This window comes from Alosa alosa, unplaced genomic scaffold, assembly GCF_017589495.1.
Source record: "Alosa alosa isolate M-15738 ecotype Scorff River unplaced genomic scaffold, AALO_Geno_1.1 AALO_1.0_unplaced_47, whole genome shotgun sequence".
Classification (NCBI taxonomy): Eukaryota; Metazoa; Chordata; class Actinopteri; order Clupeiformes; family Clupeidae; genus Alosa; species Alosa alosa.
Genome location: NW_025962620.1, coordinates 1 through 17,951, shown reverse-complemented (window position 1 = coordinate 17,951; position 17,951 = coordinate 1). Strand labels below are relative to the sequence as shown.

General features: G+C 41.6%; 1 pseudogene; it reads right to left on the bottom strand.

The window, feature by feature from the left end:
- Window positions 1-2,909: 2,909 nt before the first annotated feature.
- LOC125290414 lies at window positions 2,910-16,699 on the bottom strand (annotated as a pseudogene).
- Between the last annotated feature and the right edge of the window lie 1,252 nt (window positions 16,700-17,951).

The window sequence follows — 17,951 nt, the reverse complement described above, 5'->3', positions numbered from 1 at the left end:
CTCAAGGCGCTCTAAAAGAATGCAGTGATCTACAGTGTCAAAGGCGGCACTAAGATCTAGCAGCATAAATAATGCACAGTTCTTTGCATCCACAGATAGTATCAAGTCGTTAGTGACTTTAATTAAATTCCGTGCTGTGTTTAGGTCGGAATCCAGACTGGAAGATGTCTAACATCTCATTCTCTGATAGAAAGGATTGGAGTTGTTGAAAGACAACCTTTTCTAGGATTTTAGAAAGAAAGGGCAATTTTGAGATGGGTCTATAATTGTTAAAGTCAGTGTCATCAAGCTCTGGCTTTTTAAGCAGAGGCTGCACTATTGCATATTTAAAATGAGTTGGTACTTGGCCAGAGATAAGTGATGAATTGATAATAGAGAGGATGGAGGGACCCACACTCTCAAATGCCTCTTTCACCACCCTTGGTGGAATACAGTTGAGTGGATAAGAGGAGGGTTTTACATTAAATACAACTTGTTTCAGGTGTGACAAGGAAATGGGTACAAAGCTAAGTAAGGAAGCTGTGAGCACTGGAGGAGTTTCTAGATATACATGTGCATCAAACGTAGATACTTGGTCACGTATATTAGAAATTTTGCTAACAAAGAAATCAAGAAAATTACCACAGTTCAAAGAAGGAGCAGTATTTGCAGTTTCCTTGGGACTGATTAAGGATTTTAAAGTGCTGAAAAGAACCTTAGGCTGGTGACTATGATTAGCTATAAGCAGTGCTGGTTCAGACCTCCATGGGGCCCTAAGCAAAATCCTGCTAAGGGGCCCTCCTACCTGAACTCTGAGCGCGAAAATGTAACCATTTTTTATAGTATCGTCTGACACCTCAGTGCTCCCAATACAATCATCCCACCCCATTTTGGATGTCTATGGAAGTTCCCAAATATAGTGTTTTTTCCTATAAAGGACTAGGAGAAAGAAACATAATTGTGTGTGAATCACCTTCACACAGCAATAAATGCCCAGTTTCAGTGTCTGGGCTGTTTGCTTTTGATGCTTGCTGTACATATCCCCTTGCAAAAAATAACTAAGTTTAGTACAGTTCAGTTATACCACAGTAGGCTACAGTGCAAAAGTAAAGTACAGTACTATGTAATACAATGCAGTTTTTTTTGTCTAAAATACTGCATTCCCTGCACAAGAACTGCAAATATTTTCTCCAAAGCTGCGGTTTTCATACTCAGAAATCTGCAGTTTGACACTTGAAGTAATGCAGTTTTTTTGTAAGGGTCTGGTTGTGCTACAGTAGTAGCCTACTGGCTGACTGTTCTTCACCTGTGTGTCTGTAGTAGGCTACTTGCCAAAGACATAGGCTATGAACTGGCTCCCCTGATTCTCTTATTATTTCAATATTTCTTTCAAACGTAGACTATTTTAAACAATAATTTTAATACTTTATATAGACCTGATTTACGATGTGCATCTATTGTCCATGCAGCACAGCGAATGAAAGTTAATACATTAGGCTAGGCCTACTTTCCAATTTGCATATGTTCAGTTGTAGGCTACAGGGGTGTAGTGGGCGTTGGACGCGGGGGAGCGCCGTCCCCCCACTTCTTGGAGCATTGTTTTGAGCATTTTAATATGAATTTATTAATATAACAAGTGTTGTTACCAGTGATAACAACGCATCACGCAAACGTCTCCAATTAGGCGAGGTTTTTAAAGACATTAAAAACTACGCAGCTCGTCATTCCGCGTTACCCGAAAGTAGCTAGAAAGTGGCCAGAAAACCATAGATTATACAACTGCCTGTATCCGAGTCTAGCAAGCATCTTCATGGCCCACTGTTGCAATTCCTTCGTTTGTGTTTTTCAGAAAGCAGGGAGGCTAATCCAGTGGTCAAAATGACACGATAAGCATGTGTGAGTAATAGCCTACGAGTGATTTTTATCGAGGGAGCTCCAATATAAGTGATAAGGCTATTTAAGTAATGACCCAACGGTGAACCTGAACAACTTTAGGAAAAACTTACGATTGGTGTAGCTACTTTCATCCAAACAAAAACTTTTCAAATGACTGGCACTTGCCTGCCCAATGTTCTTTCTGTTTTGTTTTATTGGCTGTGCACCTCTGGATTTTAATCATTCGCAATGACGTTCATGACGCCCCCTCAAATTGAGCTACACTGCCCTGACTCAGTTATCTATGAGCCTTAATACAAAGAAGACTGACTTGGTGGTTTCCTATGTCCATTTCGTTTTCATAACTTTATATATATACTGGCCTTTCCAAGTAAATGTCAGTTCTCAACATATGAACAGATTTTTTACAAAATAGAAAACTTCAGTAATATAAACAATAATAATAGTATTTTTGAAATATAATTAATGTTTAAGTTATGTGCAACATCTAAATGAAAAAGAGACTTGAAAAATAACATTACCGTTTTTACACACATGTACAATTTCACAGTTGACCCCTCTTTCAAAAGATCACATGCAGTCATAAAAAACCCTAGGATTTTTTTTCCCCCAAAAACAAATAAAAATAAGAAATGGGAAAACTAGCATAGATGCCAGGCTTCTTAAATGCTCGGACCAGCTCTTTTGTCCCAAACAAGCATTCACAAAGGACCTGGCAGGAACACTCAAAAGCCTAGCTAAGGGGAAGCCAGTTTTGTAATATACAGAGTGCCTCAAGACCTACAATGGTTATTCACAGACCAACCAAAGCCTTTAAAACAGATGAATTGTTGCCACCACAAAAAAAAAAATTACACTATACTGAGTTCAGGTTTACGTGCCATCAATAATGTGCCCAGTTGTTATATAATGTTTCAAAACCAAAACCACTGTGTACCCTGAACAAATGTGGTCTGTATTTTCAAACTCATGTTTCACACCATTAAGTAACTTGCGTAAACATTTGCATACATGTAACAAAGTACGAGGAGAATTCATTCATAGCTAACCGCATCAGAGCAATTGGGAGACACTGCTACACTACCATCAGGTAGGTTATTCCCCTTAATGCTATTCTGATCCTCCTGAGATGCCTGGTTTTGGTGACAGCTATCTGTGACCAAAGCATTGTTGCTTGGTGTGTGCATGTGGACCTCATAGGTCTCACTGTCCACCGTGAACATTGGGATGGTGCTTGCCAGGCACACCTAGTCAATTGCAGTGTGCTGGTTGTTAAGCGTCACACTCCAGATAGCAGAACATGACTGCGACTGACATACCTGGTTATTGCTGTCCGGCAAGAACGAGTGATTGACGTAGATTTGCTTGTCTTTGTTCTCGTCCTCTCGACCCATTTTTCTGCTTGCTCTTGGCTTGGCAGTTGCCCATGGCCTGGCCCGGCCCTCCTCCTCATTCTGATTACGGATTTTGGCAGGGGTTCCACTGCACATGTCAAAGAAGGTGAGGAACACCGGAATGAACATGATGCCGTGAAAGAGACCGAAGAAGATCACCAGGAACATGATCTTGAAAAAAGTCCTGAAAATGTAGTTCTTGGAGGCCGAGCACAACAACCCCTAGTATAGTGGACAATGCGCCTTGTAGTATAGGATAACCAAGATGGTAGAGTGCTTCGACAGCTTTTTCATTTGCACTTGGCTTTTTGCTAGACACAAACGCATATGAGATGTGTGCTGAGAAATCCACAGAGAAGCCAATGCACACCACAAGGATGATCATGGAGATGGCATCTAAATTCACATCCCAGAGGGCCATGAACCCTGTGACCCCTAAGATGACAGAGGCTATGGAAAATGTCACCCAGAGAGAGCACAATGGGTTCGGAATCAAGAGGAGAGAAATCACCAGCATCACTGCTGTGGTGATTGCAACATTCTGGATAGTGTTAGTGACAATAACAGCATATTGGTCGTGGTAAATAAATGCAGGGTGATAAACCAGTAAAGGAACTGGACACCTCTGGGCAGTATCTCGCAATTTGTTCAGCATATTCATTTCATCAAGGACCGTGGATATGTTTACAGTCTGGATGAAGAAACGTGAGGCATGTGTAGTGGATGGGAGTTGAGGCGTCTGTGCCTTTAAGACACAGTGGCCGTATTGTCACACCTGACTGACGTCACTAGATGCGACACTCAGTGTACCAATTAAGGGCTCCGGTGTTTCTTTAAAAAGTATGGCGCTGGACTGCCACTGCAGCGGCAGAGTTTTGTTGGATTGTTTACCGTGTGTCGGTGTTCAATGCGGGTTTCTTCGGCGAGCTGGAGCCTGTGGATATTCGTCTCTTGACTGCAAAGGTATGTTTATGGCTTGTTTTGCTCCGGTTTAGTCATATCACATGATTAGATGTTCTGAAGTTTGCCTCACCTAGGGTGCAGTTGTTGGCGTTGTGCTTAATAGCATCATTGGCGGTGCTTTTGCGGTCCTTCCCCTTGAGAGCAACCGGAGTGTTGCAGGCCGGAGGCTAGGTGGTTTCTGCCTTTTCATATTGGTACGTAGCAGTCTTTTATATTGATTGTATCGCCCGTAGCATGATCACATTTGACACGCTGTAACTGCCCTCATTAGGCTGCTTAGGTTGACTGTACGCCCCTCCCCGTTGCGAGGAAGTCCCTGTGAATCCCCGGTTGCGGTATGTTGCTGTCTCAACTTTTAATGATTCTATTTTACTATTACATATTTGCTAATATGTCTCCATTAACCTCTGTTGCACAGGTGGCCTGCGCACTGCAAGTAACTGAGGCTTCCTTCTCCCACTGACTGCTGTTTTGTTTACAGTGAGCTACAATACAACTACCTTTTTATCTGCGTCCTTCCCGCGTGCCCAGATCCTCAGCGTGGTAAAGGGTCTGCATGCGTGATTGTGTGGTGCCATTGGTTGACTGGGTGTGTGTGTGTGCATGCGTAATTGTGCGGTGCATGTGTATGTGGTCGTGTGTGCATGTGGTTATTTGGTTAGTTTTGTTTGGGTTTGTGTAGTTTCCTCATCTTGTGTGTGTGTGTGTGTGTCATGTTTAGTTTTGTTTTGTCTCTATTTTCTTTGTCCTTTTTGTGAAACCCCATTGGTGGCATGTTCCTCCCCATGTCGTGGCGCCTAACACCGTTTCGTCTGCCTGGGTAATTGTAGTGCTTTCTTTCTAAACGTGCCTTGCTGTGCCTGTTTGAGGGTGTATTGGCTTGCTGTGCTGAGTATATCTGTCTGTGTAAATCCCACTTTTGTTTTATAACCGCCTAATCAGACGGAAGGGGACATCTATCGGCCATAGAGGCCTGGGCCATATGCTGTACAACCCGTGTGGGTTTTGCTGTGTCTTACCCCTTTTCTTTTGTTTCAGGAGTGGAGGCTCGCGGCAGGGAGGCTGGGCCCCTGGTGGTGGGGAATCTGTGTGTCTCACCGTCAGTGCAGTGTAGTGTCACCTTGGTGTGCCGTGTTCACGTGTGGTCTCTTTGACCCCCTCTTCCAGATCGCCTCCCTGCGGTAAGCTCTCCCTCCTAGTTTATGTGTGTTTTTCTATATCCAAAGAACCAGTAGGCCTTCTCTAACCAAACCTGTTCTGAGTGTGTGTGGCTGCCCCATTTCCATCTGAGTGTATTGTACTGTATTGTAACTTGCCTTTGAGAGGAAAAATAAAGAAAATATTTATTAATGTCATAGAATCCTGTCTCTGCTTCATCCTTGCACGAACCTGTGTGCTTTATGTTCTGGTATCCTTTGTTTAGGCTATCCAGTTCATTTATCCATCTTTTCCTAAGGGTGACCTATGTCCCCTGGGTGGCGTAGTCGACACTTCAAATTCTAATTGGTAACCTGGTCCCGCTACACATGTATGGAATTGTTAGTGAAACTAACATTGTGCTTGAAATCTGAGTAGAATCTCAAAAACAAGCTAAGGTTATTCTTGAAAATGGGTTCAGCGCTCAAATTCAGGTTGGTGTGTTGTCCATAGTATTTGTATGATTTCAGCCATGAGCTGAAAGGTTTTTAAAGTCTTCAACACATGACTCAAGAGCCTATTTTTCTCATCCCAGTAAGGAAATTCCCCACGTATGATGACCATAATATTTGGACCATATTCGGAAAAGTATGCCTTTTCGTCATTGTAATATTGTACTACATAGGGGTCATCAGCTGCTAGGTTGCGCAGGTCTATTCCCTCCTGGATCTGAAAGCACCCATACAGGCTGACAGACAGATATATGGAATAGAGTAGAATAACCAGTCTTAATCCCAGATTTGGTCAGGAAGGGTGCATAATACTTTTTGAAAAAGTGGTTCATGGGCTGTACCTCCTCTTTGCCCGTGTGGGGGTCGTAAGCCCCTCCCACACAGCATAGGTTGTACCAGAGCCATAGAAAGAGAGTTGCGACACTCTTTGAAGTCGCCGCCAAGCGCCAATGGTTCACGTACGCTTCAACAGTTCCAAACAGCTTTTTGCGTGTGCGTTATTGAACGGGAAACATTACTACAAACCAAAAACGAGTTATTACGTGTTAGCATGCTTGCATTATAGTGTCAACTAGATGTACCGCATAGCGGTACAAAATATGACCGCCGCTCAGTCCTGTACATCCGTTCCGCGAAAATAAATCACACTTGAATTTGTCTCCATATTTTACTCCATCCCCCACTCTTGAAACTTTTGTGTATGCTTGTTTGGCATGCCTGAGTGTGTTTGTGCGGCTGCACAGAAAGTAGCCTACTGGTGCTGAAAAGGTGAATAGATTGTAGAATAGCCAAAGAAGATGTAGCATTGTTACAAAACCTTCAAAATCTCTAAACAATCACAGGTAGGGCAGTTCATCACAGTTCATCCATTGCAACTGGATTGATGAAAGAAAACTTACACCTGTAGGGTACATTGTATTTGGGAAAAGCAAAAGGTATCAGCATAATATTTATTTATAAACAAAAACATCTCTGTCAGTTCCATGCCGTTTTCAACAACTATCAAAAACAAAGGTCATTTTTGGATGGATGGATTTTTTTGTGAATGTTTCTTCTTCTACATAAGATTTTAGTCATCTTTAGTTCATGTAATACTTTATTGTCAATGCACAAATTAAGTAACAGTAGTCTGAAACGAAATGCTGTTTTACATCTAACCAGTGGTGCAAATAACTGACATGTCCAAATGGGCCTTGATGAAATGCGTCGCTAGACTGTTCATACACATTTTAACGGGCCAAAGTTGAAGAGCTGTTGTCCGTTATTGTTCGTGCAAATATAGGCTGATTCATGTTCCCTTGCATTGTGTAACTGAGGTCCAGGGCTAGTCTGGCTTTCACTAGACCAAGCTCAATCTTTTAAGAAATCAAAAAATAAATAGCGGGCAGATCAGGCTGGGTTCACCCAGCCTAGTCCATAGGCACCCGATATTGTTTAATTTTCCGATTGAGATATCCACACTCTGGCTATTCTAAATGCAAAAATGCATCAGGGAGTTAAGACAAAACTGTAACTAACAAACTAGATCCTAATAGAAAGCTGTTAGCTTCCCTAAGCTACAGGTAGGCTTATAAGGTAGGCCTATTTACAACATAAATTGTCAATAGGCTATGCTGGCAACACAAATAAAATCTCCTTTGGAAACCAATGGCTTACGCCTTACAGTATCAAGCGACTTAAACTGCCATATCGTGGCGAAAAAAGTTGTAATAAAATTCACGCAACTCTATGAGTCAAGGAAAGCGCGAATGAAGTAGCCACTTCTAAATGGGACCCACTACACAGTAGCTTAAGGTGTGTTGCTAAAGCCGCCATAATGAAATGAAGGTGTCGGATACTTCACACACACGTGCTTTTTAATTTCACAGACTACAACTACCAAGCTGGAATCAAAGCACATCGATTCCCCTCTCACACCCTGCATGCACTTAAAACAAAATAAACAGGCGTCTCAGTCTCACACATGTATAGGCAAAACTGTATCAGACCGGTGTAACGTTGGTAAATCTTCCATTGCACAGAATGATTTTTGTAGCACGTGCAACAAATGACAGTCTAAAGATACAATTACAGTGCTGCTATCAATTTGCTTGGTATAACCGCATTTATAGTTTTCTACAAATGCAATCAATCAAATTGGCCACCATCACTCAACCAATGCTAACGGTAACATTAGGCCTACCTTATTGATATTATAAGATTAACGTACCTGCAGTAAAAACCAAGCATGTCCGATAAACATCCTCAGATTTATTTCGGGTTCAAGAAGAAATGGAAATTACATTTCATGTGAACATCATCCTATCCTTATTAGACGTTCTTCTGCGTAAACTACACTCCTTGTATGAAGCGCCCATTGTTTTTCCAACCCACTTTTAACCAACAAAATTACGCCTCACTGCAACGACGCCATCTAGTGGACAAATGACTACTTATCGCCAATACTGGAAATGCAGCCATGATGATGATGATGAATATTTATTTTGGCTTTTTTAATCCTACTGAATTTGTAATTATGTACCGCCGTTCTAATACCGATAGTATGTGGTGCCTATGTGTGTGTGCATGTATATGTGTGCACCGCCATCTACAGGCCAATGAATGTACAGTCACTAAATGTACACATAACCTAATTTTTTAGTTCCCCATGGATGAAATTCTACGAAACTTGGCATACCCCCAGAGAATGCCAGGTCAATCATACACATAAAATTTGGTGCAGTTCTAAACATCTTAACTGAAGATAGGGGCGATTAAAGCAGAATAATATTGCATTTTCATTTTTACCGAGGGGTGCAAATCACAAATGAGTGATTATGGGGTTGTGATTGATGTGGGCCCTTGAGACCAACATACCATAAAAAATTCTTCATCCTCAGTGCCACGGTTCAGGAAGTTATTTAGGAAAAACTGCTTTTTTTTTTGGTTCGGGGCCCAGCACGGGGGAGGGGCCCCGGGATCTAAACAAAAGTTTTCCCAGAAAAGTCTAGTGGGGCTACATACCCACCAAATTTCATGTGCCCTGGTGGTTCGTGTCCCGGTATCGTTGACCAAAAAATTCAGAAAGTAGATGACTGGGAAAAAAAAAAACCCCAAAACTTTGACAATCCCTATATGACCTAGCTTTTGCTAGCGGGCGGTCATAATTATATACACATGAGTAGTTTGCAACATCGATCTAAAAATATGTTTCTTTTGGTAGTTCTAACATTGAACGCTTGTTTCCTTGCTGGACATTCCTACATTTGCCTGTATCAACGCTATACTTTGCTTACATTGTCAAAACGTAGGCTATGCATTTTGTATCCTTTTTGTGTGTGGACATTAGATCCAGTGTCCTTTTCAGCATTCAGTAGCCTAATAGCCTAAAAGTTTGATCAATGCATTAAATCTGTTCAGTTCTTTTAGAGAAATAGCATAAAGGTGGCCACCACACAGCCTTGGTAAATATTTTAAGACTAAGCCATAAACATGTCAAAACACATAGGCTAAATAAGAATCAATAACAACTTAAATTTGAAAATGTTGATTAATACTGCAAGATAAGACACCCACTGTTTCAATAACACACTTGTAACTCAATAAGCAAACAACTATTTCAATAAAATACTTATAACTTATATTTCAGCCGGCTGGTGAGACTATGAAAAGGATGACTGATACATGTTTTCAATAGAATTTTTATTAAGTTTTCAATGTGTATTTAAAACAAGAACAGGAACAAATGCAAAAAGACTGGGGAGGAAGGTATGGTGACACTGCAACATAAAAAGGGAGGTCTGACACTCATTTAGGTTTCCAAAAATAAAAGATTTCAGTTTCAAGTGTTGAACAACACTTGTGTGTGAACTACAAAAAAGACACAATGTGGAAGGGATGGGTAGCCCTCCGACTCTGTACACCTATAAGAGGGACATGGTAAGGAGGATGCAACATTTGGCTGGAGTCGGGAGTGTTATGGGAGGTGTGGAAGATGCTGGATCAACACAACTCCGTTTGTGTAAGGGCCCCCATCGTGTGGACCTCAAACCTAAAAATGATCTTATCTGACCATTCCAGTCATATATCGCACACCCTTCTTGTCTTTATCCAAAAAAAGACATTTGTCCTACTTACAAAGAATGAAAGGCAATGCCCTCGTCACGTCAGTCTCTTCCATGCAAACTTCGCTATGTATTTGACAAATTACTTGGCAGATAAAGCAATCAAAATTATTACACCAAGAACACCAACACGAAAATGTAAAATTACTGAAAACTAAATGAACTGAAACCCATCAGTTGGAGCCAAAACTCTAATGTGGGGTATTACAGTGGGCAGTGCTTCGACTTGGCCAGCTTCACTCATCAAGGGTCCGTCAGGATCCACCGTATCACCGCTGACTTTAATTTGTATTTTCCCAGTGTGACGCAACAACCCAAACAACCGGTAGATGGCTCAAGTGAGCAGGGTGTCTCAAAAAGAAATGGAGCCTGGAAAACCCTACACAGACTTCACTACAAACTTTAGCAGACTGGTTTTTAGAAATAATTTAATAGCCAGAAATATGCCTGCCCTGCCCTATTAAAGAAATATTTGGTTAACTGGCGAGTGAATCCCGTTTTTGCAGTAAAAGAAAGCATGGGACAAATTAAAACATTCTGGTTTCTCTCCGGTGCAACGATGATAGACAGACATCATTTGGACAAAATATAGAGCATATTAACCTCCGTTTCAGCCAAATGCCTTCCTGTTAATGTCCTGTTATCACGGGGTTACAGGCGATAAACTATTTTTGATGGTCACAAGTTTACTTCATTAGCGGTTTATTTTTTTTGATTATTAAAGAGTGTTTTTTTTTTCATTTAAAGGTTTGACTTCGTGCTTATTCAGTAGAGCATTTAGTGCTCCTTCCCAATCCCAGGCGTTCACATTGCATGTTTGTTTGTAATGGATGCAACCCTTGAGATCACGCTTTTATCATAGGCGCCCGATACCGTGGATGCTCCGTCTCGGCACCCACAAACATCGAGCACCCGTGTGACAACACAGTCCCGCTAAATTACATTCCATTTAAAATCAAAACATCGCACTTTATGTTAAATTCAGCATCTCTCATGTGATTGGATATGTTGCTGTCAATTCCCTACTTCATATACAAACCACCAATGAGGCGTCTCATATGAAAATTCCTGACACTTCCCACCTGAAGAATTAACGCCAAAGGCTTTGTCGGGGTCTTCAGCCCGAATGTTTAAAATGTATATAGCCCTGAATATCATTTTAAAAGTAGTCTGACAAAGCTTATTGTTTTGTGACACAGCTAAACACTGGTACCTCATAGAGCGTCTATAACATAGCCTAGGAGGTCGCCAACTCTGAAAAGTAAGCAGATAGAAGAACTCCGCAAATCCTAGCCTACAAAGCGCAGAACAGCTTTTTCGCCCAGGGGAGAGAGAGCGGCCACTGCAATGCTTTATGATTGTTGCCCTTCTGATGGTATCTTGCTAATTCACTGAACTGCATTAGGTGACACAAATGGTATTGCCTTTATCTTATAACTCCTTGTCTGAGCTTACTACCAGGCCTATGGTTTTGAAAAAGTCAGATGTTCCCTGACAAAGACATTTCGAAAATTAAGAATGTTTATTGACTTGAAAAATACACTAATTTTTTGCAAACTCCCTTCATTCAACCCTTGAAGACATCGGCGGTCTGGTCGCTATGTAGATCGTTTCTCATTACCATTTAATTTCTCAAATTTAGGTCTACTAGGCCTACAATAACGTCATCACCAAATACTTCAAATACACACCAAATATATCTTTTATTTTTTAGTTGATCAACCACAAGAGTAGCATAGGCCTACTGTGCACAGTGCACTGGCGACTGTCAGCCAACGTAACCAGTTGTTGTAGATGAGAGGCAACCCTTGTTTCAGATAGCCTGGACAACATGTTACCTGGGTGTTGCCTACATTATTAATTAATGGTAGCCTACAATGGCTAATTGATTCAAGCGTAACATATTAGTTGGCTCAAAGAGTAGGGAATCAGGATGGAGTCGCAGCGTGTGTTTGCTTTTCGCGGGGATCGAATCCAGTTTAATGCTAGTTTTCAAAACATATATTTTTACATGTCTTTTTTGTCCGAAAGTGGCTGTAATGTAGCCGGCTCATGGCGTATATGGCGACTTCAAACGCCTAAAACAACTTGTTTGTGAATGTCCGACAACTGCTGCAGCGCGTACGCAAAGGAAACCAGTAGGTGGAGAAACCAGAAGGCACACAAACTTGAACGATTTTAAGGCTATTTCGCATAGACTACTCAATGGTGCCATTTTCACACACATTATAGCGACCCCACTCACGGTGTTAGTGGAAGGTGTTAATAGGCGATTGGAGCCTACAGTGGACTAGGGCTGTCAAAATTGCTCAAAAATGGCGTTGAATATCCCCTCTAAAATAAACACATGTATTAGAATATATTGGAATATCTAGGCTATATTATTTATATAATTATTTATTATTTATACTATATGATGCGCATCATGTCATCTGTTTTTAACTTTTTGTATGGTTATTGCTTGACAGGGGGGATCCCAAGCAGCTTTCAGCCATAAGGCATTTCCTAATTCACCTGACACTGATATTCAGTTAGCAGTTTATATTTATTATAAGCAGTTTAATTAAATGAAATGTTAGTTGTAAACAAACGGGCTACTGGGTGAGGCTTGGCCTCACAGATGCGCTCGTGCCTTAAATGGCAATACAAATCTTCACGATAGGCCTATTAACTGACCGCCCGATTCACGTTGGCTGGGGGGCAGGGGGGGCCATCAGACATTTGTTCCCAAGGGTCTATGAATTGTAAACCCCGGCCCTGCCCCCAACGAACGCAACTTTCCACCTCTGAGATAACTGAAAAGAAGTCTAGAGGACTCCTAACTCACTAGACCTACTTACTGTAGGCTGCGCAAACCACAAGCCTGCATTCGAGGCAGGCCTTCTGTTGAAGAATTTTATATAAATCCTGCCTAACAGTAATCCTCCTACCCCCGCTACCACAGCTGTGGATAGTGTGGCATGCTCACTTCTATGTCTCCTTCTTTGCAACCAGGCCTATAGCCCAACCATTTACGTCTTCAAAAAATAACAACTTGCCAGATATGCCTTCATAAATTTGGGCTTCATTCAGCATTTGTTCTTCCACTGAAATGACTCTTCTACATTTGCTGCCTGCTGCATCCTTTCTGTTTGTATTGTTTAGAAAATGTTTGACGTCTTGAGTTAATGCATTAAACATTGTTTGCTGGTAACCAGCCACAAATAGCCTACCAGATTCTTGTGTATGCGTTCTCCAAAATGTGCACGCCTCTATAGGCTATCTAAGTGCATCATTCTATGGCATAAAGGAGATGTATTTGTGTATTGTACAGATAAATAAAAATAACCTGTCAAGCAGTCAATTGACTACATTGCAGTCAATAAGTAGTGCAAATTATGAAACCAAAACGTGGGTCATAGTTGTCTAAGCCTCTGCTGTGAGGCCAAACCCATGAACAAAGACGCATTGATATCTGCAATAGTTTTTTTTTTTGGCTTAAACAAGCTCACAGCCGAACAAGTCATACTGAAGGGGAGAGGCAACTGGCATGTGATCTCCCCAATGGATGTACAAGTTTTCTCATGTGCCTATGATATTTAATCCAGTGTTTTGTCAAGTTGCAAAATGCTATTCGTTTTAACGAATTTTTTATGATAGTATGAAGTACTTTTGTATAGGTACTATCTTAATTGCTTTATACTCAATACTTGACCAATGGCTATTGCATCTGTCTATTGAAAGTGATATACAAGGTGATATACTGTGTAGGCTTCATAAAATAAACAGATTGCTAATGGCCTACAAGCTGATCTGGGGGGCGTTTCCCGTACAACTACGGAGTTTAGCTTTTTACTAACAGGATGCATCGTTCAACTAACCAACATGTAAGTTACGACTGTTTCCCAAAACTGTCGTGCCCACATAGTACTGTAAGTTTGGACCATGATAGTTTCCAAACTTCAGTAGTCTGGACTAAGGTGGTTAATGACGTTTAGTAGCACGTGAACGGGCACCTGCACATACTTCTGTGAAGCATTGCGTTAAGGCCGGCCCGATGACAGCCACCGTTGCATAGCAATTACCAGTCCCCGTCCAAGAGTTCAATCTGGGTTAAGACGTTGACAACAATATTGACATCGTTGTTTACCTAAGTTTATCTTTTGTGCAGATCAAATTATCAAAAATCAGAATCAGCCTTCAGCCTTCTTGGCTTGGTTTTGCGTAAACTAACAAGGGACCCCTCCATGAAAATCAAAGGCTACATATTCTCAGCTGACTCGGCCAAAAGTCGCACCACCTTATTATTATCTGCAAGTGTGGACTTTTACTTACGTGCACATGGCTGCAAATTGACTTTTAATTTATGTATTTTCTGCCTTGGGCATTTTAAAATATGGATGTATGGTGGTTAGAAGTGTAAATATCAATTAGAAACCTAAATATATTTATAATGATTAATTTGCAAAAATAACTGGCGTCAGTGACGTCTTTGACATGAAGATCCCTGGAACTATGCTTCTAGCATTCTACCACATGTCGAGAGGTGTAGTTGTAACTACACAACTTCGATAGTGGTTCGCGACGTTCGCTACTACTATGGTTTTGGGAAACACTAACGTGGTGGAACGATGCGTGGACTATGTAAGTTCCAAATATGAATGTAATTCTGCTGCATAAAGCAGATGTATTTGTTTATTGTACAGAAAAATAAAATGACATGTCAAGCAGTCAATTGACTACATTGCAGTCAAGAAGTAGGGCAAATTAATTTAACGAAACCAAAGCGTGGGTCATAGTTGTCTAAGCCTCCTATTTAAGTAGCCTCCGTTAAAAAACGCCGCCAGATAGTATTAAATCGGCAACAACATTGTTTTCTGCAGAAGCCTACCCAAGGCTACAGATTAATTCTGAACAGTTATTTCTCTACTGGCTCAATTATCACACCACTGTTTTGATTTGGCGTGATTCGGGCGTTAACCCCAACACTGACAATAATGTAGACAGCAAATTTCGATTTCGATTTTTTCGTTACCACCGTGTAGTCAAGCCTTAAGCCATACCCAAGTAGCCTAAATCGGGTAATGTTTAATTATGCATGATTTATTTTGTTATTGAATTCAGAGGGCTGGGATTACTCACGCAACAATTATGTTTAATGGTAGATCCTGCTTTTCAGAAGATACCGCGAGGCAGAGCTGGCTGTACAGTGGTAGAGCCGGCGCACAGTGGCTGAAAGTGGTACTAAAGCTTCCACGCGAGCGCCACGCCGCGTATCGCGCCGAATGAAGTGGTCATTTGAAAGCGATGCCCACTGTATACAGACGCTATACTGTCCCACGACCACGCCAGGCTCAGCCACACTTTCGCCATACTGCTTGTGCCACTGTCCCGCTTTGGAACAGTGATAGTGGCACAGGACTGGGCTGGCAAAGGGACACAAGAGCCCACGCCAGTAACAACAAATAATAACCTATAATAGTCTAGGGTTTTGCTCCTACTGCTTCCCCTGAAATTCATAACTGAAATCCCTCGTTCACGAGTCGACGTTAGCCTACTTCATGTCATGTTTAGCCCACGGTTCAGTTCATAACGCCATAAAACTCGCCATCTAGCAAGCTTAATCTATATCAGGTTTAAAGACAATAATCACATTCATTTCATCAATTTTTCACCTGAAGAGCGTTAATCACAAACCCATTGATAACTAGCACATCTGAATATAGAGTTACCATGCTGTATGAAATGTATTTTATCAAGATAAAGTTCGTGTTCCCCCTCATAGCATGTCTAACGTTAACACTGTATGTGAATCAGCTGACTGCTAGCTAACGTAAGCTAGTAAGCTAACGCAATCAGGTTTGAAAAATGTAGCATTATAAACATAATAAAAACCTGTTGACAACCAACCTATCATCTAAATTGCCCTACTACAATAGGCTAACCAAATGAAACCTGAAATTCATTATTGACGTACTGTAGGAACATTATCTTTAAGCTAGCCTCTCTCCACATCAAGGTTTGCAGGCTAACTTTTGGCTTTAAAATTTCAATCAACATTTAAGCAATAAATATCAGTTAAACAAGCAGCACAAAAACCTCAAAGAACAATACCAGTATCTACTAGTGCAGTTGGTATAGGAAATGCATATGCCAATTGAAAAACGTCGTACCTTACTCTACCACTGACAACATCAGGCAGAAAGCAATGGAAGTGAATGGGGCTAAAGCAAAGTTGTTTAGCTAATTGTAAAGCTAATTGTCAAAGTTAGGAACTTTTGAGCTCTGCATAACGCCGAAGTAGCCCTGAAAAAGCGCCGCCATTGTTTCCTATGGAAGTCTATGGGAGTGTCGCCACTCTGTTTTTCTACCGCTCTGGGTTGGTACCATTTCGACTGTCCCACTAGGCCCTCCTCCGGCACCTCCTTACAGGTCAGCCAGTGCTTGTTGCTGTTCTCCATTAGTCTCGTCCATTCAACACCAGGAAGGCCCCAAAAAATGTGATGCTATAGATGTAGCAGAAGAGGATGGCGGCGCTAGTGTACAGGCAGAAAGACTGGACGGAGCATAATGGGGTCATCAGGCCGATGTAGAAGGCCAGGACATCGGTCAGAGTGGTGATGGTGATGGAGATGGCTGCCCTCTTTGTAGGTGTTTGCTAAACGGTTTCCACTTTGTCATGGACGTCGGTCTGCTGCTGCAAGACAAGAGGGATGAAACATGTCATCGACTAACTCTTAGAGAAACAAAAATTGTTAAAAAAAAATAATAAGTTTCAGTGGTAATGAATACTGCATCCTCTACCCAGTGTTTCAACCTTTTTCAGTCAGTGGCACCCCTAATGGAAAGATAAATCTCGAGGCACCCCAAACTTTTAAAAAGTTTCATGTAGATCATCATTAGAATACAACACACTGTCTCTGAAGACCAACAAATGCATAACGCATGTAGAATACTACAACTCATGCACACACACACACACACACACACACACACAGGGAGGTGACTCTCAGTGAGAGATTTAGGCCTGGGACGATGCACAGACACACAGCTCCTGGTCCACAGCTCTTTGTACAGTATAGAACATCTATTCCGTACATGCAGCCAGTTATTCCTTTCATAATCGTGGGGCAAACGTAACGATGCTCTGAAGCCATGTTTTTTCTTCCCTCCCACGCCAAGCAGCAACAAGGGAGGGGTGTATGCTTTTCTCCCTTGGAGATACTTTCTCCTCCCGATAATAAATTTTGTACTGTGAAATGAAGGCAATTCAAATGTAGCCTACTTGAAGGGAGAAATACAGTTTGAAAAAGGAATATGGAAAGTTGCTGTTCATCAAAAAAAAAAAAATACTTTTTACTCATATGTCGCTAGGGCTACTTGTAACGATTATACCCACCCCTGAAGATGAATCCTAACATGAGGTAGGCCTAATTGTCATTTTAGTCTTTCTAGTCTTACAGGAGGTCCTACCTCCTTCACTGAATGACCACACGAGGGAAGAGGGATTATGTTGAGGGCTCAGATTCAAAATGGATCCGACTCTGAGCATTTCTTTCAAAAAACCTTGTCCATGTTGCTGCTAATTAACCATTAATGTCGAAGGCCAGTAAATATTTGTAGACGCCATACAGGCTACGTTCCAAACACTGATTGCTAGCCTAGAAATCTAGACGCACCCTAGAGGTGGCGAATTAATTTGCTCAGCCTGTAATGCCAGTATCAAACCATAGGGATTGGTTGGCGAGTGGACGCCATCCAATCACAGCACTCTATTTTGTTAGAGAGAGTCTTAAGGCGGGCTTAACAGGATGACGACAGTCCCAAGCGAAGGTGGCTATGGCAAACTAAGAGCGTTGTTTGAATCGGGCGCTGGCGCCAACTTTGAGGAGTTGGACTTGTGCTTTTGAAAGTTGAGCAAACACAATGCACTTAAGCCACTCTTCTCAAGAAGGATGTATTTGCCGCCTTTGACGTCCGGTTCTGAG